Source organism: Lolium perenne, chromosome 2 (assembly GCF_019359855.2).
Source record: "Lolium perenne isolate Kyuss_39 chromosome 2, Kyuss_2.0, whole genome shotgun sequence".
Lineage (NCBI taxonomy): Eukaryota > Viridiplantae > Streptophyta > Magnoliopsida > Poales > Poaceae > Lolium > Lolium perenne.
Window position 1 is genome coordinate 201,954,715 of NC_067245.2, and position 23,343 is coordinate 201,978,057.

Consider the following 23,343-nt stretch of genomic DNA (forward strand, 5'->3'; position numbering starts at 1 on the left):
ACAAGGAAAGATTAGAGATAGATCTACTGTAAACCTACTCGTACTCGATTAGACCTCTCGAGACCTGGCCACCTATATAAAGACCAGGAGAGGGGCTATCGAGGGAGACAATCAATCTTAGCAGTACTAGCCAACAGAAGCTTAGAACTAGATTACCCTAGCAACTAGCACTCGACGAGATCACAGCCGAACTATTCGGCACCCCATTGTAACCTGTTTTCATCATAATCAAGAACAGACAGGCAGGACGTAAGGGTTTTACCTCATCGAGGGCCCCGAAACTGGGTAAATCGCTCTCCCCGCTTGTCTGTGTACCGATGTCTCGTGTCAGCTTGCAGGAATCCATTCCATCAACCCTAAGCCCCTATCGGAGGGCATTGTCGAGGAGCACCCTCGACAATTGGCGCCGTCTATGGGAAGCCTGTCGGCACAAGGCAGGGCATCGGCAATACCAGTCACGTCTGCAGCGTTCGTGCTCGAGTCACCAACACCCCCAGATCCGAAGGACCCGATTCATTGTGGATCCTTCGAGTTCATACCACACCTCAAGCCGCCGCACTCGATTCCTGCAGAATCGTGTGACGACATGACCGCCACCTTTGGAGGCGTTCACTTCATCATCGACTCCGGAGGCTTCCTTCGCCTTCCTAGGACCAATACGTCCGGTTCGGGGCCCTCAGTTTCGACAGATAACACCCCGGCAGCAACTCTGGAAATCCCACCTAGAAGCGCGCATGAAGGCAGCCAAGGAAGTTTTGATCTCACAACGGGGCGAAAGAAAAGGCGAAGAGACTTGCATCATGGAGAAGAAGAATGTACGGCACCTCACCCTCGTTAGTCCGAACGGGGTCAGGAGGGCGCGCAACCGATCCATGGCCGCGCTCGTTCACCGTACTTATCAGCCACGGAGCAACTCGATGCGCCATGCTACCTCCACTCCTACATCGACCCGAAGGACGGTCGGGAGAAATCCAGTCACCTGTTGAGGAACTGCCGACACTTCCTGGAGATTCGACGGTTCTGTGATGACCTCAGGAGCGAGGCTATATCAAGAGTTCACATGATGGAGAAGAGGGCAAGATCTTACAGCTATCGGTCAGAACCGTACGTGCCAGAGCCGTACGAACCAATGGAAAAAGACGAGTATGTACCAGCCGAGGTATTCCCTGAACCGCGCGGGCAGGTCAACATGATCCATAAAACCAGCTTCTCAAAAAGGGAGATCAAGAAATTCTCGCGAGAAGTGAAGTACGCAGAAGTTGCTATGGTCGACACACCCGAATTCATCAACTGGTCAGAACAAAGTATCTCCTTCGACAGGACAGACCACCCGAAAGCTGTCCCTAGACCAGGCCATGCAGCCCTAGTCCTTGAGGCGCAGATCGGGGGTTACAACATGAGCAAAGTATTCATGGATGGAGGAAGCGGCTTAAACCTACTATTCGCCAACACAATGAGAGCAATGGGTTTAACAGTCGATATGCTGAGAGAATCTGACACAGGATTCCATGGCATTATACCGACTCGACCCGCTTATTCTCTTGGAAAAACATCATTGGATGTGGTCTTTGGTACGCCCACCAATTTCAGGAAAGAAAAGATCGAGTTCGAAGTTGTCGACTGGGAGTCTCAATATCATGCCATCCTCGGCAGGCCGGCGTTTGCCAAATTTATGGCCGTACCTCATTATGCGTACCTAAAACTGAAGATGCCTGGCAACAACGGGACCCCAATAACCGTTCACGGGAGTTTTGCCCGATCGGACACCTGTGACAGGGAGTTCCAGAAGATCGTCTCGAAATTCGGCGCTAAGGAGGAACTCAATGCGATCGACGCTGCCGTGGACCATACGCAGCCACCAGCCGACAACCGAAACGTAAGAGTCGACGAGTTTGACACTACAAAGGAAGCCAAGAAGCTGCAGGTGCATCCCACTGACCCGAAGAAAACGGTCAATATATCGGATGATCTTACGGTCGCATAGGAAGGCGCGCTCATCGAGTTCCTCCGTGAGCGCTGGGAGATATTTGCATGGGAACCATCCGACATGCCAGGTATCCCCAGGGAACTCGCTGAGCATGCCCTTAACGTTGATCCGACAGCTAAACCAGTGCAGCAGTCGATGCGTCGATTTTCTGAACCAAAAAGGAGGGCAATCGGTGAGGAAATTAATCTACTCCGTAAAGCAGGATTTATTCGAGAGCTCAAGGAATCAGAGTGGGTGGCTAACCCTGTCATGGTGCAAAAAAAGGACACCACCGCTCTGCGTATGTGCATCAATTACACCGGCCTCAACAAACACTGTCCGGAAGACCACTTCCCGCTGCCTAGGATTGACCAGATAGTCGATTCCACAGCCGGATGCGACCGCCTCTCCTTCCTCGATGCCTACTCTGGGTATAATCAGATCAAACTGAAGAAAGAAGATCAGGAGCTAACCACATTCATCACCCCACACGGCGTTTTCTGCTACAACGTCATGACCTTCGTGTTGAAAAACGCGGGAGCAACTTACCAACGTTGCATGCAAGCTTGCCTTGGAGAGCAGATCGGGCGAAACATCGAAGTCTATATCGACGATATCGTGGTAAAAACGAAGCACACTGCCACCCTCGTCGATAACCTGTGGGAGACCTTTGACTACCTAGACAGGTATAAGATCAAGTTGAATCCCAAAAAATGCTTCTTCAGAGTACCAGGGGGCAAGTGCTAGGATACTTCATGTCGGCCAGGGGGATCGAAGCCAACCCTTTGAAAATCAAAGCTATCCTCGACATGGAGCCGCCAAAGAATCTGCACCAAGTGCAGCAATTGGCAGGACGTTTAGCAGCGCTCAGCAGGTTCATCGCCAAGCTAGGAGAAAAAGCTTTGCCTTTCTACAATTTGATGAAAAAGTCTGAAAGGTTCGAGTGGACAAAGGAGGCGCAGGAATCCTTCGACAACCTGAAAAAAATCTTGTCGACATCTCCAGTCCTTGTAACCCCCCGTGAGAAGGAAACGTTGCTCATGTACATAGCTGCGACAGCCCAAGTCTTCAGCAGCGTCTTGGTCGTCGAACGAGGAGAAGCAGGGAGAGTGCATGGCGTGCAGAGACCCGTTTACTATCTCAGTGAAGTACTCACACCCGCAAGACAGAGGTACCCTCATCATCAGAAGCTGGCATACGCAGTATGGAGGTCAGCCCGCAAGTTACGGCACTACTTCACAGAGCATCCGATTGTCGTCGTGAGCGAAGCACCGTTGAAAAATATAATGACCAATCCAGAGGCCACAGGACAAGTGTCCCAATGGGCTATCGAGATAGCACCACACGACATAACTTACGTCAACCGGACAGCTATAAAATCCCAATCCTCCCAGACTTTGTGGCGGACTGGATTCAATCCCAGACACCAGCAGCACCCGACATGTCGGGATCATGGATAATGTACTTCGACGGGTCGAAACGGAGCACGGGCGCGGCAGCAGGAGTGGTGCTGATATCGCCACAGGGAGATAAGATGAAGTATATACTACGTATGAACTTCTCTCTGCCAACGAACAATGAAGCAGAATACGAAGCGCTGCTGCATGGAATGAAGATGGCAAAGGCGTGTGGGGCAACTCGCCTGGAAATCTACGGAGACTCAAACTTGGTAGTACAACAGTCGATGAATCTATGCGACGCGGTTAGCGACAACATGATCGCCTATCGGCAGCTGTATCAAAATATGGAAGCCAAATTCGAGGGATGTGAGCTCAAACATATCGGCAGAGCCAGCAACGAGGAAGCCGACACTTTAGCAAACATCGGCTCCATGTGCTCTCCCATTCCGTACGGAGTGTTTTACAAGGTGATCACTCATCGATCAATAAAAGAGAAGACGTCGGCACCTCTGATACGTCTCCGACGTATTGATAATTTCTTATGTTCTATGCCACATTATTGATGTTATCTACATGTTTTATGCACACTTTATGTCATATTCGTGCATTTTCTGGAACTAACCTATTAACAAGATGCCGAAGTGCCAGTTGCTGTTTTCTGCTGTTTTTGGTTTCAGAAATCCTAGTAAGGAAATATTCTCGGAATTGGACGAAATCAAAGCCCAGGGGCCTATTTTTCCACGAAGCTTCCAGAAGTCCGAAGGAGAGACGAAGAGGGGCGACGAGGGGGCCACACCCCAGGCGGCGCGGCCCCCCCCCTTGGCCGGGCGGCCCTGTGGTGTGGGGCCCCCGTGCCGCCTCTTGACCTGCCCTTCCGCCTACAAATAGCCTCCGTGACGAAACCCCCAGTACCGAGAGCCACGATACGGAAAACCTTCCAGAGACGCCGCCGCCGCCGATCCCATCTCGGGGGATCCAGGAGATCGCCTCCGGCACCCTGCCGGAGAGGGGAATCATCTCCCGGAGGACTCTACGCCGCCATGGTCACCTCCGGTGTGATGTGTGAGTAGTCTACCCCTTGACTATGGGTCCATAGCAGTAGCTAGATGGTTGTCTTCTCCCCATTGTGCTTCATTGTCGGATCTTGTGAGCTGCCTAACATGATCAAGATCATCTATCTGTAATTCTATATGTTGCGTTTGTTGGGATCCGATGAATAGAGAATACTTGTTATGTTGATTATCAAAGTTATGCTTATGTGTTGTTTATGATCTTGCATGCTCTCCGTTACTAGTAGATGCTCTGGCCAAGTAGATGCTTGTAACTCCAAGAGGGAGTACTTATGCTCGATAGTGGGTTCATGCCTGCATTGACACCAGGACAAAGGATGTGAAAGTTCTAAGGTTGTGTTGTGCTGTTGCCACTAGGGATAAAACATTGATGCTATGTCTAAGGATGTAGTTGTTGATTACATTACGCACCATACTTAATGCAATTGTCTGTTGCTTTGCAACTTAATACTGGAGGGGGTTCGGATGATAACCTGAAGGTGGACTTTTTAGGCATAGATGCAGTTGGATGGCGGTCTATGTACTTTGTCGTAATGCCCAATTAAATCTCACTATACTCATCATGATATGTATGTGCATGGTCATGCTCTCTTTATTTGTCAATTGCCCAACTGTAATTTGTTCACCCAACATGTTGTTTGTCTTATGGGAGAGACACCTCTAGTGAACTGTGGACCCCGGTCCAATTCTCTTTACTGAAATACAATCTACTGCAATACTTGTTCTACTGTTTTCTGCAAACAATCATCTTCCACACAATACGGTTAATCCTTTGTTACAGCAAGCCGGTGAGATTGACAACCTCACTGTTTCGTTGGGGCAAAGTACTTTGGTTGTGTTGTGCAGGTTCCACGTTGGCGCCGGAATCCCTGGTGTTGCGCTGCACTACATCTCGCCGCCATCAACCTTCAACGTGCTTCTTGACTCCTACTGGTCCGATTAAACCTTGGTTTCTTACTGAGGGAAACTTGCCGCTGTGCGCATCACACCTTTCTCTTGGGGTTCCCAACGGACGTGCCAACCACACGCATCAAGCAAATTTCTGGCGCCGTTGCCGGGGAGATCAAGACACGCTGCAAGGGGAGTCTCCACTTCTCAATCTCTTTACTTTGTTTTTGTCTTGCTTAGTTTTATTTACTACTTTGTTTGCTGCACTAAATCAAAATACAAAAAAATTAGTTGCTAGTTTTACTTTATTTGCTATCTTATTTACTATATCAAAAACACAAAAAAAATTAGTTTACTTGCATTTACTTTATCTAGTTTGCTTTATTTACTGTTGCTAAAATGGCCAACGCTGAAAATACTAAGTTGTGTGACTTCACAACCACAAATAATAATGATTTCTTATGCACACCTATTGCTCCACCTGCTACTACAGCAGAATTCTTTGAAATTAAACCTGCTTTACTGAATCTTTTTATGCGAGAGCAATTTTCTGGTGTTAGTTCTGATGATGCTGCTGCCCATCTTAATAATTTTGTTGAACTATGTGAAATGCAAAAATATAAAGATGTAGATGGTGATATTATTAAACTAAAATTGTTCCCTTTCTCATTAAGAGGAAGAGCTAAAGATTGGTTGCTATCTCTGCCTAAGAATAGTATTGATTCATGGACTAAATGCAAGGATGCTTTTATTGATAGATATTATCCCCCTGCTAAAATTATATCTTTGAGGAGTAGCATAATGAATTTTAAACAATTAGATACTGAACATGTTGCTCAAGCTTGGGAAAGAATGAAATCTCTGGTTAAAAACTGCCCAACTCATGGACTGACTACTTGGATGATCATCCAAACCTTCTATGCAGGACTAAATTTTTCTTCACGGAATTTATTGGATTCAGCTGCTGGAGGTACCTTTATGTCCATCACTCTTGGTGAAGCAACAAAGCTTCTTGATAATATGATGATCAACTACTCTGAATGGCACACGGAAAGAGCTCCACAAGGTAAGAAGGTAAATTCTGTCGAAGAAACCTCTTCCTTGAGTGATAAGATTGATGCTATTATGTCTATGCTTGTGAATGGTAGGCCTAATCTTAATTCTAATAATGTTCCGTTAGCGTCATTGGTTGCACAAGAAGAACATGTTGATGTAAACTTCATTAAAAATAATAATTTCAACAACAATGCTTACCGGAACAATTCTAGTAACAACTATAGGCCATATCCTTATAATAATGGCAACGGCTATGGTAATTCTTATGGGAATTCTTACAACAATAATAGGAGTTCACCCCCTGGACTTGAAGCCATGCTTAAAGTATTTATTAGTACACAAACTGCTTTTAATAAATCTGTTGAAGAAAAGCTTGGGAAAATTGATATACTTGCTTCTAAAGTCGATAGTCTTGCTGCTGATGTTGATCTTTTGAAATCAAAAGTTTTGCCTAATTAGAATCATCATAATAAAATTGTTACTACAGCAAATGCCATTCAAGTTAGAATTAATGAGAATATAAGATTAATGGCTGAACTGCGTGCTAGGTGGGATAGAGAAGAAAATGAAAAACTAGCTAAAGAGAAGAATATAGCTAAAGTTTGGACTATTACCACCACAAGTAATGCTAATGCTACACATGTTGCTGCACCCCCTACTAATACTAATAAAAGAATTGGTGTTAGCAATGTTTCCACTTCTAATGCAAAGCGCGAAAAACTGCCTGAAAATGCTAAAACTGCTGAAACTGCCTGTGATAAAGCTGCTGAAATTTTTTCCAACATTGGGGATGATGATCCCATTGCTTTAGATTATAATGGTTTGAATTTTGATGATTGCCACATCTCTGAAGTTATAAAGTTCTTGCAAAAACTTGCTAAAAGTCCTAATGCTAGTGCTATAAATTTGGCTTTCACGCATCATATTACAAATGCTCTCATAAAAGCTAGAGAAGAGAAACTAGAGCGTGAAGCCTCTATTCCTAAAAAGCTAGAGGATGGTTGGGAGCCCATCATTAAGATGAAGGTTAAAGATTTTGATTGTAATGCTTTATGTGATCTTGGTGCAAGTATTTCTGTTATGCCTAAGAAAATTTATAATATGCTTGACTTGCCACCGCTGAAAAATTGTTATTTGGATGTTAATCTTGCTGATCATTCTACAAAGAAACCTTTGGGTAAAGTTGATAATGTTCGCATTACCGTTAACAATAACCTTGTCCCCGTTGATTTTGTTGTCTTGGATATTGAATGCAATGCATCTTGTCCCATTATATTGGGAAGACCTTTTCTTCGAACTGTTGGTGCTATTATTGATATGAAGGAAGGTAATATAAAATATCAATTTCCTCTCAAGAAAGGTATGGAACACTTCCCTAGAAAGAGAATGAAGGTACCTTTTGATTCTATTATGAGAACAAATTATGATGTTGACACTTCGTCTCTTGATAATACTTGATACACACTTTCTGCGCCTAGCTGAAAGGCGTTAAAGAAAAGCGCTTATGGGAGACAACCCATGTTTTTACCTACAGTACTTTGTTTTTATTTTGTGTCTTGGAAGTTGTTTACTACTGTAGCAACCTCTCCTTATCTTAGTTTTGTGTTTTGTTGTGCCAAGTTAAGCCGTTGATAGAAAAGTAAGTACTAGATTTGGATTACTGCACAGTTCCAGATTTCTTTGCTGTCACGAATCTGGGTCCACCTCCCTGTAGGTAGCTCAGAAAATTAAGCCAATTTACGTGCATGATCCTCAGATATGTACGCAACTTTCATTCAATTTGAGCATTTTCATCTGAGCAAGTCTGGTGCCATTTTAAAATTCGTCAATACGAACTGTTCTGTTTTGACAGATTCTGCCTTTTATTTCGCATTGCCTCTTTTGCTATGTTGGATGAATTTCTTTGATCCACTAATGTCCAGTAGCATTATGCAATGTCCAGAAGTGTTAAGAATGATTGTGTCACCTCTGAATATGTCAATTTATATTGTGCACTAACCCTCTAATGAGTTGTTTCGAGTTTGGTGTGGAGGAAGTTTTCAAGGATCAAGAGAGGAGTATGATGCAACATGATCAAGGAGAGTGAAAGCTCTAAGCTTGGGGATGCCCGGTGGTTCACCCCTGCATATATCAAGAAGACTCAAGCGTCTAAGCTTGGGGATGCCCAAGGCATCCCCTTCTTCATCGACAACATTATCAGGTTCCTCCCCTGAAACTATATTTTTATTCCATCACATCTTATGTGCTTTTTCTTGGAGCGTCGGTTTGTTTTTGTTTTTTGTTTTGTTTGAATAAAATGGATCCTAGCATTCACTTTATGGGAGAGAGACACGCTCTGCTGTAGCATATGGACAAGTATGTCCTTGGTTTCTACTCATAGTATTCATGGCGAAGTTTCTCCTTCGTTAAATTGTTATATGGTTGGAATTGGAAAATGATACATGTAGTAATTGCTATAAATGTCTTGGGTAATGTGATACTTGGCAATTGTTGTGCTCATGATTAAGCTCTTGCATCATATGCTTTGCACCCATTAATGAAGAAATACATAGAGCATGCTAAAATTTGGTTTGCATATTTGGTTTCTCTAAGGTCTAGATAATTTCTAGTATTGAGTTTGAACAACAAGGAAGACGGTGTAGAGTCTTATAATGTTTTCAGTATGTCTTTTATGTGAGTTTTGCTGCACCGGTTCATCCTTGTGTTTGTTTCAAATAAGCCTTGCTAGCCTAAACCTTGTATCGAGAGGGAATACTTCTCATGCATCCAAAATACTTGAGCCAACCACTATGCCATTTGTGTCCACCATACCTACCTACTACATGGTATTTTCCGCCATTCCAAAGTAAATTGCTTGAGTGCTACCTTTAAAATTCCATCATTCACCTTTGCAATATATAGCTCATGGGACAAATAGCTTAAAAACTATTGTGGTATTGAATATGTAATTATGCACTTTATCTCTTATTAAGTTGCTTGTTGTGCGATAACCATGTTCACTGGGGACGCCATCAACTATTCATTGTTGAATTTCATGTGAGTTTCTATGCATGTCCGTCTTGTCTGAAGTAAGAGAGATCTACCACCATATGGTTAAGCATGCATATGTTAGAGAAGAACATTGGGCCGCTAACTAAAGCCATGATCCATGGTGGAAGTTTCAGTTTTGGACAACAATCCTCAAATCTCAAATGAGAAAATTATTAATTGTTGTTATATGCTTATGCATAAAAGAGGAGTCCATTATCTGTTGTCTATGTTGTCCCGGTATGGATGTCCAAGTTGAAGAATAATCAATAGCGAGAAATCCAATGCGAGCTTTCTCCTTAGACCTTTGTACAAAGTGCATAGAGGTACCCCTTTGTGACACTTGGTAAAAACAATGCATTGTGATGATCCGGTAGTCCAAGCTAATTAGGACAAGGTGCGGGCACTATTAGTACACTATGCATGAGGCTTGCAACTTATAAGATATAATTTACATGATGCATATGCTTTATTACTACCGTTGACAAAATTGTTTCATGTTTTCAAAATCAAAGCTCTAGCACAAATATAGCAATCGATGCTTTTCCTCTATGGAGGACCATTCTTTTACTTTCAATGTTGAGTCAGTTCACCTATTTCTCTCCACCTCAAGAAGCAAACACTTGTGTGAACTGTGCATTGATTCCTACATACTTGCTTATTGCACTTATTATATTACTCTATGTTGACAATATCCATGAGATATACATGTTACAAGTTGAAAGCAACCGCTGAAACTTAATCTTCTTTTGTGTTGCTTCAATGCCTTTACTTTGAATTATTGCTTTATGAGTTAACTCTTATGCAAGACTTATTGATGCTTGTCTTGAAGTGCTATTCATGAAAAGTCTTTGCTTTATGATTCACTTGTTTACTCATGTCATATACATTGTTTTGATCGCTGCATTCACTACATATGCTTTACAAATAGTATGATCAAGATTATGATGGCATGTCACTCCAGAAATTATCTGTGTTATCGTTTTACCTGCTCGGGACGAGCAGAACTAAGCTTGGGGATGCTGATACGTCTCCGACGTATTGATAATTTCTTATGTTCCATGCCACATTATTGATGTTATCTACATGTTTTATGCACACTTTATGTCATATTCGTGCATTTTCTGGAACTAACCTATTAACAAGATGCCGAAGTGCCAGTTGCTGTTTTCTGCTGTTTTTGGTTTCAGAAATCCTAGTAAGGAAATATTCTCGGAATTGGACGAAATCAAAGCCCAGGGGCCTATTTTTCCACGAAGCTTCCAAAAGTCCGAAGGAGAGACGGAGAGGGGCGACGAGGGGCCACACCCTAGGGCGGCGCGGCCCCCTTGGCGCGCGGCCCTGTGGTGTGGGGCCCCGTGCCGCCTCTTGACCTGCCCTTCCGCCTACAAATAGCCTCCGTGACGAAACCCCCGGTCACGAGAGCCACGATACGGAAAACCTTCCGGAGACGCCGCCGCCGCCGATCCCATCTCGGGGATCCAGAGATCGCCTCCGGCACCCTGCCGGAGAGGGGAATCATCTCCCGGAGGACTCTACGCCGCCATGGTCGCCTCCGGTGTGATGTGTGAGTAGTCTACCCCTGGACTATGGGTCCATAGCAGTAGCTAGATGGTTGTCTTCTCCCCATTGTGCTTCATTGTCGGATCTTGTGAGCTGCCTAACATGATCAAGATCATCTATCTGTAATTCTATATGTTGCGTTTGTTGGGATCCGATGAATAGAGAATACTTGTTATGTTGATTATCAAAGTTATGCTTATGTGTTGTTTATGATCTTGCATGCTCTCCGTTACTAGTAGATGCTCTGGCCAAGTAGATGCTTGTAACTCCAAGAGGGAGTACTTATGCTCGATAGTGGGTTCATGCCTGCATTGACACCTGGGACAGTGACAGAAAGTTCTAAGGTTGTGTTGTGCTGTTGCCACTAGGGATAAAACATTGATGCTATGTCTAAGGATGTAGTTGTTGATTACATTACGCACCATACTTAATGCAATTGTCTGTTGCTTTGCAACTTAATACTGGAGGGGGTTCGGATGATAACCTGAAGGTGGACTTTTTAGGCATAGATGCAGTTGGATGGCGGTCTATGTACTTTGTCGTAATGCCCAATTAAATCTCACTATACTCATCATGATATGTATGTGCATGGTCATGCTCTCTTTATTTGTCAATTGCCCAACTGTAATTTGTTCACCCAACATGCTGTTTGTCTTATGGGAGAGACACCTCTAGTGAACTGTGGACCCCGGTCCAATTCTCTTTACTGAAATACAATCTACTGCAATACTTGTTCTACTGTTTTCTGCAAACAATCATCTTCCACACAATACGGTTAATCCTTTGTTACAGCAAGCCGGTGAGATTGACAACCTCACTGTTTCGTTGGGGCAAAGTACTTTGGTTGTGTTGTGCAGGTTCCACGTTGGCGCCGGAATCCCTGGTGTTGCGCCGCACTACATCTCGCCGCCATCAACCTTCAACGTGCTTCTTGACTCCTACTGGTCCGATTAAACCTTGGTTTCTTACTGAGGGAAACTTGCCGCTGTGCGCATCACACCTTCCTCTTGGGGTTCCCAACGGACGTGCCAACCACACGCATCAACCTCTAAAACCATCGACTGACGAAGTAGAGGCAAATCCACAGCAAGTTGCCGACGAAGCTCCAACTCCACCTGCCGAACAAGTCCTCCTCCTTGAGCCACTATGGACCAAACCGTTCCTAGCATATCTAGCAAAGCAGGAACTGCCAGCGGATCCAGTAGAAGGAAAACGAATCGTCAGGCGATCGAAAGCCTTCACCATAGTAAACGGTGAACTCTACAAGCGTAGGATTTCCGGTATCTTCCAAAGATGCATTGCCATTGACGACGGAAGAGCACTGTTGCGTGAGATACACGAGGGAACCTGTGGGCATCATGCGGGAAGTAGGGCTCTCGTAGCAAAAGCCTTCAGGGCAGGATTTTATTGGCCAACAGCGGCATCGGACGCCCGAGATCTGGTCATGAAGTGCGATCCATGCCAACGGTTTTCCCCAAAACCGCACGCCCCTGCGACAGACCTGATGACAATACCTTTGGCATGGCCGTTCGCTCAATGGGGACTCGATCAAGTTGGACCACTGCCGAGATCATCGCCTGGAGGACACACGTACTTATTAGTTGCAGTCAACAAATTCACAAAGTGGATCGAGGCAGTACCAGTACGAAACCAGAAAGCAAAAACAGCAGTCCAATTCTTCAAGGAAATAACATGTCGATTCGGCGTACCTCACAGTATCGTCACAGATAATGGAACTAACTTTGACTCCAAAGAATTCCGAGAATTTTGCGATGACAGGGGGATAAAACTGAAATTCGCATCAGTGGCTCACCCGCAAACCAATGGTCAGGTGGAAAGGATCAACGGACTTATAGGGGATGGTCTTAAGAAACGTCTCACAGGCGCGGAAGGAGCTTGGGTCGAAGAGTTACCATCGGTACTTTGGAGTTTGCGTACCACACCCAACAGGTCGACGCAGTACACCCCGTTCTTTCTGGTACATGGAGCCAAAGCAGTCCTGCCAGCCGACGTTCGATTCGAAGCCCCTCGGGTGACGGCATACACAGAACCCTCTTCCAACACCGCACTGCAGGATGCCGTAGACCTACTAGACGAAGCTCGAGACATTGCTTTAGCCAGGACCACAGTGTACCAATAGGCGCTGAGGAACTATCACAGCCGACGAATACGCAACCGATGCTTTAGTGTCGGAGACATGGTACTTCGGCTAAAACAAAAAAGACCCTCGAAACTCGAGTCTCCATGGGAAGGACCTTACATCGTCACTGAAGTAATACCAGGAGGAGCGTACAGGCTCAAAAATCCAACTTCGGGAAAAGATGTCGGAAATCCATGGAATATTGCACACTTGCGACGGTTCTATACATAGGACGCGATCGTTTTTATCATTTAATAGCCTTTAAGGTTGCTTTTCGTTATGAATAAAGTTTTAATCAGGTTTTCTACCTTTTTTCTTCAATTTAGGCCCTACCACCTGAACAGGTTGACTGCGGCCTCCACCATCGGCTCTTACTCCCATCGGGAGCGCTGGCCCAGAAAACACGCAGTGTCACTGATTAAATACTCTCAACGGGAGCTAAGATTAGTGACACACAAAAAACAACCAATCCAAGCCTCGAGAAAATACGCGAGTGCTGCAGTCGATGGTTACATTATCACAAAATAAGGCTCAAACCGGTGCACCGCGTGATGATGCCAAAGCGTCTAATTCCCTCGACTAAGTCGACGGGTCTCGCCCTTACAAAACTTACATAAAGGCTTCACAATAACATTGCATAATCCAACGAAGTCGTTGGGAGAGCAGGTTGGACTGATCATTCAGCCGCCCCCGACAATAACATATCAATCAAATTAACATAGTGTGCAACATGCGCAATAAAATCATACATAACAATCTTATGCAGGAAATAAGGCCATTACATTCACGATCGGGCCACCCGGTCCCAAGGGGCCTTCAGCTCCTTCTCAAGGCACGACTCCATCCGAGAAACAATGGTGTATACGGGACCTCTAGCAGCATCATAATATTGGCCTAAGCCCCTCTCGGTGTTTGCTACGGCTCCCAAGTCTAGAGATGGATGGCATGCCAATACTGAAGCAAAAGCAAGCTCAGCACCAGCCAGGAGTTCCTTCGCACCAGCTGTCGAATCCTCTCGGGAGATTTGAATCGGGTGAACAAGGCAGACAAAGTTTCGGGTGCCTGGTCCAGAGGAAACAAGGTGTTCCAAACCATCGTGAGATGGGCGTGGAATTTATCAAAATAATGATGCACCTTCTCCACCCGATACTTAAACTTCGCCATGACAACAGCCTTTGGACGGTGCAGCCATAAATCATGCTTCGGGTGTGCTACGTCAGTCATCGCTTCGAACTCTTCATTTTTGTTCTCTTCAGCTGCATCTGAAGCTGCGACTGGAAAGGGACAAGAATCAGTTAAAGGGAAATTCAAACTATGGCAAAAAGCAGATGATGGGCTAATACTTACAGCCCAAACTTTTGGTAGCAATGTGAAGACCATCAAGAGCATACTGTTCGATAGCAGTCGCTATCTCCCCCTTTTTCTTCACCAAGGCCGCCATCGCACGAAGAGAAGTGATATCTCTGTCTAAACTAGACACTTGGTCACGCAAGCGGCGAACGAGGCTTGACTCATCATTACTTGAAGGGTTCGGAAAAAGCTCAGCACGAGAAGAAGACGGAGGAATCTGCAGTGCAATCCTTAAATTCAGACTAGCATCAAAGTAAAAACTCCCATCGGGAGCGCTGGGCATATATGATACATTCAAAAGCATGTTCAAATTGGCAACAGAGCCGAAATAAATGAGGACTACGAAAAAGTTACGACTGATCTTATTTACAACAAGTCAAATGAAAAGTTCAAGGATTCGCCGATGATGAGCCAGGGGCAGATTCGGGAGTAGGCTTGGCTTGTGCTCCATCTACCAGCGTCAGAAGTTGATTGGCACAAGTTACTGCCGATCGCTTGTAAGGCTCGAGGTCGACTAAATGATTGTCATCATCGACAGGCAATGCCTTGGACAACTCCTCCAATTCTGACCCCATCCCATGGCCCATGAGCAATTGGAAAGTAAGAACCGCCCCAAATAAACGGCTACGGCGTTTCAATACCTCCACAGGCTCGGAAGGGTCAACGAGGAAAGAAGCCGCCATCTCGTTGAGAGTCTTGTCCTGCTTCATCTTCGGGAAGATCATCGAGTATAACCTCGATAGCGCTCCTTTGGCCTTTTTCAAAAGACCAAGGACTTGGATGTTAGATTCGGCAGCAAGTGACAAGGCGTCGGCAGTAGAGTCCTCCCGAAGCTGATGACGTCGAGTGACGGTTAGGTCGGCAGCATCTGAAAGGAAGACAGATCAGTAATCAATAATAAAAACACCAGGACAGAAAACGGTGAACTATGGATTTTACCTAGTAAATCCTTGATGGATTCGCGAAGGACGCCTTCCTTTTTGTCGACTGCATCTACCGCCGCACGCCTGGCATCTTGTTCATCCTTCAGCCGCTACTTCAGCTTCTTCAACTCTTCCTTCAGCAAGACGTTCTCACTCTTGGCATCGGCGGCAAGCCTGTTGGCTTCAAGCACCTGATCAGCCGAAGATCTGATAGTCTTCCGAAGCTGGGAGTTTTCGGCCTCTAGTCGGGTGAACTCTTCGGCGAATTCCGTCACAGCATCGACTGTGGCATAAATTGGCTACAACAAAGTAAGATTATGAGGATTCAGTCAATAAGAAACTCGGCAAAGTGAAGCAGGTTGAATACTTACATGGTCGCGACCAGTCGATGAAGTAGGAACGTTGCCAGGAGGAATAACTGTCGACACAGGAACCTTCTCTACAACCGTTCGCGAGGGAGGCGTCGATTTCGCGGGAGAAGGATTAGATTCCTTAGCCGATGCAGCTCTCTCGGAGACAAACTTGGCCCTCTTCGCAAGAGGGACTTCATCATCATCATCGTCAGAGCTACTTAAATACAGTGCACAGTTAGCATGCAAGATGATACAAAGTAAATCAAGAAAGGAGTATAAGACACTCACAGGTCAAGGTCATCTTCGCCTGCAAAAAAGCTTGTTGAACTCTTCTTGGCGGGAGAAGGCGTGGCAGCTTCATCGGCATCATTATCTCCTCCGCTAGGACTTGATTCAGCCGTGGTGATAAATTCATCGTGTACCTGCTTCCGGCGCCTACTCCTGATGAAGGCGTCGTCTTCAGTAGCCTCTTCCTCTTGGACATCGCTGTCCTCAAGGGCGTGTTGGGCATCCTCGGTTCCATCGGAATCTTCATCACTATCCTCTAGTACCACACCGCTTTCGGGTGTAGGAGGATAGCATCGGGCAGCAGCAAGCGCCTACCGAGGAAAAAGAGACTTGTGAGATACGACAGAAAAAGAGTAAACAACAGCAAAAAACAAACAAAGGATTACCTCGGTTGGAGGATGGTCAGAATCATAAGGAGAATGAGCCGATGTCAGGACGATGTTGTCCCTCATACTAAGGCACGTTAAGCGGCGGACTTCGTCTCGGAGGTCTTCAGCCGAAAGATCGGCAGAGCTAACTCTGGACTCATCATCCTTGCCTGTGTAAAGCCACAGTTGGTGGGGGCGAGACATTAATGGTTGCACTCGACGTTGTAGGAACACTGAGACAACCTCAGTGCCGCACATTGTCAAGCCTCCCGTGTTCTTCAGGATGACGATTTGGTCGAACAGCCTGTCGGCTGTCAATCTCTCTTCGGGAGAAAGGGTGTTTTGCCAAGATTTCTTCGGCTTAGCTATCAGTTTATCTTCAAAGGGAGGAAGGTTTGAGCGTTGCCTAGGCACCAAAGGGTCTCGTAGGTAAAACCACTTGTTGCGCCAGCCTTGGACGGACTCCTTCATTGGATAATCAAAGTAGTCGACCTCCTTCCTAACAACAAAGCCAACGCCACCGACGACGGGGGGCCGTTGCTGTCATTATGGCGCTTCACGTAGAAGATTTTCCTCCAGAGACCCCAGTGAGGGTCAATGCCGAGGAAGGATTCGCAGACAGCGATGAAGATAGAAAGGTGGAGGATGGAGTTTGGGGTCAGCTGCCAGAGCTGAATCCCGTAGAAGAAAAGAAGAGAGCGAAGGAACTCGTGCGCCGGAAGAGAAAGGCCACGGAACAAAAAAGCAGTGAACATGACGGTGAAGCCCTTTGGGGGCTTTGGGCGAGAAACCGCACCTGGAAGACGAATATCGTCCTCAGACGCGGAGATAAATCCAAGGGCTCGCAGCTTGTTGATGTCGCGGTTGGAAATGGCGGAGGCACTCCAATCGCGGCTAACTTTGGCCGCGTCTGAAGCACTGGCACCCTTCTTTTTACCCATGGCGTTTGAAGCTTCTGAGAGAAGGATGCAGGAAGAAGGAGAGGATGCGCGAAGAAGATGAGCAGTAGGAGGTGTAAAAGAGTAAAAATGAGGAAGCCCTCTATTTATACCATAAGAATTAACATGAGATCGTGGCCATAACTCCATAGGCGTCGTGGGAGGTGGAGCGAATCTAGCTGTACACGTGGCGCTTGAAAAAAGGATGAAACCGGCGGCCCATTATTCCCACGTCGCGCAAAAATCGAGGAAACGCCTCGGTCGCTGCGCGTGCACTGGTCAAAACCTAAAAACTGTCTGCGTAGAACTAGGGTGGGCCCGTTAGGTCAAGTCTTGTCAATCAGATCACAGCAGCGGCGTGTCATCAGTGACGTCATGGGCACTGTTGAAGACATTCGAAGGAACGAAGAGGTATCGGGTGATCAACTTGAGTCTATGCACGGATTACAAGCATCCGCACCTAGACTCGGGGGCTACTCCCATCGGGAGCGCTGACGCGCACCCGATAGAATAAGGACTCGAAGGAAAAACTTGACTCGAGTCTGCACCCGGACGTGAGCGCCCGTGCCCAGACTCGGGGGCTACTCCCATCGGGAGCGCTGGACGCGCACCCGACAGAACTTTTTTCGCACTCCAGGATCATGCCCGGGGACTTGATTCTGTGTAGGGTAACGTTGTTTTGCCATCGGCAGTTAACCAACAAAAGTTGGGCACGTTATTCGTTATCCCTTGCATAAAGAAAATATATCGGATGGCCTACAAAGACTTGTAAGAAAGACTTCGGCAGAAGAAGATGTTCGAGTAGTACAACTTGAGTCTACGCACGGATTGCAAGCATCCGTACCTAGACTCGGGGGCTACTCCCATCGGGAGCGCTGACGCGCACCCGATAGAAGACAGAAGGAAGGCAAGAATGATCAAGGAAAAGAACTTCGGAAGAAGACATGCTTCAGTCTCTACCCGAACTATGTTCGGCTAGACACTCAGGGGCTACTGACGTAGGCATTACCCTTCGGGTAACCAATGTTGCTCTACCCTATGCGGTCCAGATGGAGGCCCATGAAGGTACCCGATGGCAAGATGGGCCACTAGGACGGTGCGGCGGAAGATTACTTGAAGTGCAAGACACGAAAGAAGCCGAACAAGGAAAGATTAGAGATAGATCTACTGTAAACCTACTCGTACTCGATTAGACCTCTCGAGACCTGGCCACCTATATAAAGACCAGGAGAGGGGCTATCGAGGGAGACAATCAATCTTAGCAGTACTAGCCAACAGAAGCTTAGAACTAGATTACCCTAGCAACTAGCATCTCGACGAGATAACAGCCGAACTATTCGGCACCCCATTGTAACCTGTTTTCATCATAATCAAGAACAGACAGGCAGGACGTAAGGGTTTTACCTCATCGAGGGCCCCGAACCTGGGTAAATCGCTCTCCCCGCTTGTCTGTGTACCGATGTCTCGTGTCAGCTTGCAGGATTCCATCAACCCTAAGCCCCTATCGGAGGGCATTGCCGAGGAGCACCCTCGACAATGATACAAGGAAACAAACACATAGAGCTACACTCCATGCATTAGCTAGGATCAAGATGAAGAAGCTAGGAGGTGGAGGCATACCACAAGATGCAGGTTTATCAGATTTCTAGAAGAACAAGCTACATAAGATACCAAGGTAGAATTCTTAGGCAAACCATATATTTAGAGGATCATATCATCATCTCTTAAGTAGGACCTTAGGATATTCCAAGACATTTAGAAGTGAGAAAGATTATAGATGCTAACCATAGCTATGTCTATCTTAGAGAATATTAGAGTAGTATTAAATCTTACTTGTTCAAACCAACCTTTAACCTTGGATGTGAGAGCCATGTTCTATTAATGAAATATAACCAAAGCTCATGCCCATATCATAATCTTAGTTGTGTATCACATGGGTGATCACCACTAAAATCCTAGACCACATCTGAATACCAATCCAAGTATCACTTTGAATCATAAGTAGAACCCTGCCATGCCTCATGCCTATTTAATACTTCAAGTAGTGAAGTATTCCCAAAACCCTAAACCTTGTCATATGGAATCAATCCCATACAAAATTAAATGTCCTAACTTGTGTATCATGTATCACAAGTAAAAGCCAAGCCATATATACTTAAGAACTAAATACCATTTGGTGAGTAGAGTGAACCAATATCCAATTCTATTTGGGCTCCCAAAGAAATTGCTTAGTGAACCAAATGAAATAGTATTTTATAAAATATAATCATCATATAAGTAGTTGAGTTAACCATGATGAGCATATATAGGATCTATCTCAGATAATTTGAGTTAGAAGTTGCTAAGCAAGATTAGTAATTATAGAGTTGATCCAAACCATTTTCTTAAACCATTGGAAACAATTCTTCACATAAAATCATGAACCAATCCATTCCCATTTCCATTTGTTAAACTCTATCCATAATTAAATTATATGTGAGTAATCACTATGGTTAAGCACTAGAACAATAGAATATGTTAACCATGCACATGTTCTTAATTTCAAAGCATTTTAACAGATTTGATTTTTAAATTAAAAAGCAATTGAGATGAACCCTAAGTTCATATCTATTTTAAATTTTAAACACACCTCATAAGCACCTCAAGTTAATCATATATTTGTTACACCACAAAACTAGGCAGTAAGTAATAGTATTAAGTTATCTTGATACTCAAATAATTTAGAACCTGCAAAAAGAAACTGAATTCAAATTTGGACTCAAATAACAAAACACAAAATAGAAAAAAATAAATAGAAATTTGAAATGAGAAAGAGAGGGAAACCTACCTGTTCAGGCCGCAGCAGCCCGAAGCCAACCCAGCAGCAGCCCATGTCAAAGCCCAGGAGCAGTCCAACCCACGTCCAAATACCGTTTCGCTTGCTTTAAGAATCGTGCGCGGAGAAATGACTTCACCGTCGTCGTCTCCGAGCTCGACAACGCTGCGGGGCCAGTAGGCCACGACCTCGTCGTCGATAAGCATGCCCGGACGTCGCCAGACATCTCAGAACCGCGTCCAATCTCGCTCGCGTCCGAGCTTATCCGTGGCCGAGAAGATCTTTGCCAAACGGAAGCTTCCAGAGACCGCCACCTCCCGACCATGGCCATCGCCGTGTCGAGGCCACAGGGCTTCCCTTGGCCTATAAATAGGTGGAGGGCATCGCCGTGCACGCCTTGTTCGCCTCTGCCACTCCATTGCTGCTCAGACACTCTCTATCTCTCACGCCCATCTATTCTCTGTCACCGGAGTCGAAGACGAAGCCGATGGAGGAGGCCACCCCATCCTCCGGCGCATGGTCCAGGAGGAGCGCCTGGACTCAAGGAGCATCTGGGAGGATCCCATCATCTAGGGGAGCCGTGTGGAGGATCAATTTCCTCGTTCCCTTCTGCAGCACATCGCCGGGAAGTCTCTAATCGCCATCGTCTCCGTCGACCATCGCCGGAGCCGACCACGCCTTCATGTTCAGGGTGAGCATACGCCCCTATAGAGCTAGATCTCGCTTCCTAGAACCCTCTGTAGCCCTCGATCGATAGTTCGCCGGAGAGCACCGCCGCGGGACATGTTTTCCGACATGGTTCCGGTGATCCCCTTGCAAAACCATCACCACCACTAGCCTCAGCATGTCGAGGAGGTTCCAAAAACCCTAGTCGCGCGTCCCGGGAGGCCGTAAATCGGCGGCGCCGTATCCGTCTGGTCGCCGGCGTCAAGCCACCGGCGAGATCTACGTGCCCACTGCCACCTCAGCTCTGTTGACTCGTCGTTGCCCGCGTGGCAATTGACTCAGTCAACAGGCCCACATGTCTGTCTCTGCGGCTAGATCTGAATCGGTACAAATAGCATTTTCTGTTTAATTTAAAAACCAGTAAATATCTGAAACTTTGCAGAAATAGATAAAATTCATTTTAACTCAGACAAATATAAATAATATATCAAAATTCTCACAAAAATAAACTCTATTCAAATAAAATATAAAATAAAAATGTATGTCAAAATAAAAATTCACTTATTTTGACTTTATTAGTTATGCCTTTCCATTTTTTAAAAATACAATTTTAAATTCAATAATTAGAGAAACTTAAAAATTAAATCTTAGCTATCTAGTAAGTAAATAAAATGTTAAGATTAAATTTTTAGTCATATTTTCATTAACTCAAATATTAGTGGTAGTTCATAAACCCTAATTTGCAAATTACTATTTTCCATCTTCTTTAAATGACAATAAAGCAAGAAAATACTAAATCTAATATTATTTTGGTAATTCAAAACTTGTTTACTTAAAATACTTTAGTTAACAAGTTAAATATTTTAAAACCTAATAACAATTGTTAAACCCTAGCTCTTAATTAAACCTAAATAGGAGTTGCCCTAATTATTAATTCTTGTGAAAGTTAATAAAATGCTAAAACCATTATTAATTGTGTTTCAAAGTAATTAGTAACCACATCTCTATTGTCAATTATTATTTTAAGTGTTATACTATAATTTAGAAACCCTAGTTCTAATATAAGTAAGACCTTGAACCTATTATTTTATGTGTTCATCATAAATTGTTTCAGTTCTAAAACCCTAAGTGTTTAGCCCAGGTGATCATATAAGCTTCACCTATAACTATAAAACCCTAGTAAGAAATAAATGCATGCATGCTCATGATCCACTAAAATAAAACTAGGTACAATTCACATGAGACCACCATTTCATGTCTTTATTTTTGGTTAACACCTATATGATCCATTAGTGCCACCTAGATGCAAACCCTAGCTTGTTAATTAGAGTAGTGCCATTGATCACCACTCCTATATACCACACCATTAGAATCAACCTCAACCATCAAACCCTAGTAGAACCATACTGATGAACCCTAGTATCAACCTTGTGTAGCAATTCACAACACATGCTCCTATCCAACTAAACCCTATTTAAAAAATAATAAACCATCTAGTTTAGAAACCATTAGAGGTTACTTAGTGAAGCAAATGAGAAACCATAGTAAACCCTAATAGCTAAACCTATGGAACCATCTTGATAACCATCATCTGATATGATGCTTAGAAGAAAGGGATTTCTATTTTCGTGCCCCTGCTTCGTTAGTTGTACTCAGTTTTCCCCTGCTCGTTAGTTTTTCCTCAGCTTTCCCCTCCCTCTAGTTTGAAACCCCTCGAAGACGCGGGTTGCCGTCAGGTCAGAGGCCTTACCGTTACCGTCAGGTCAGTTCCTCTCTGACCGTCTCGTGCTGACGGGTAGCCATCCATCTACCGCTGACGCGTGGGCCGTTTTATTTCCTTATTGTATACTTGGTGCTGCCAATGACAAATGGGGCCGCTCTATGGGGCTGCCGCAGCCAATGACCAGTGGGTCGTCTATTTATTTATAGAAAATTATATATTGCCGCTCTGTGGGGCCTCCACAGCCAATGACCGCTGTGGCAGGTGACTATTTTCGCAGCTTAATCTAAAGTGACTCTTATGCTAAACATTGTGCATCCCGACTTTGACCTAGCAGTGGCGGCGAGCATAGCCGTTCTGACCATGCCGATATCGGCATCGGCATCGGCATCGTTTGGAGGATGTGGTGCTCGAATAATAGTGGAAATGCGATATTATTTTTTACATGCATAATATATAGAAAATAGCTAGATCTCTAAATCGATGCATATGAAGCTACATATATATTCTTGGTCATAATCCCCTTATCTAAAGGGGATGGATGCATGGCTTCACGTCGTCGTCGCTTTCATCGTCAGTATCTTCATCGTCTGAGTAGTAGTACCTCCTGCACATTGTTCTGTCGAACACCTTCACTGTGAGCACATCATCGCCTTCATATTTGAAGTGTACGTAGCAGCCGAAATCCACACCGTGTGCGATGGCGAATTTCTCCCAGCCCTTGTCGAGGTACATCCGGCCTTGTCCGTCAAATAGGACCTCCACGGTCCAGAGACGAGGACCGCAGTCAGCTGCTCGCAGATACACCTTAG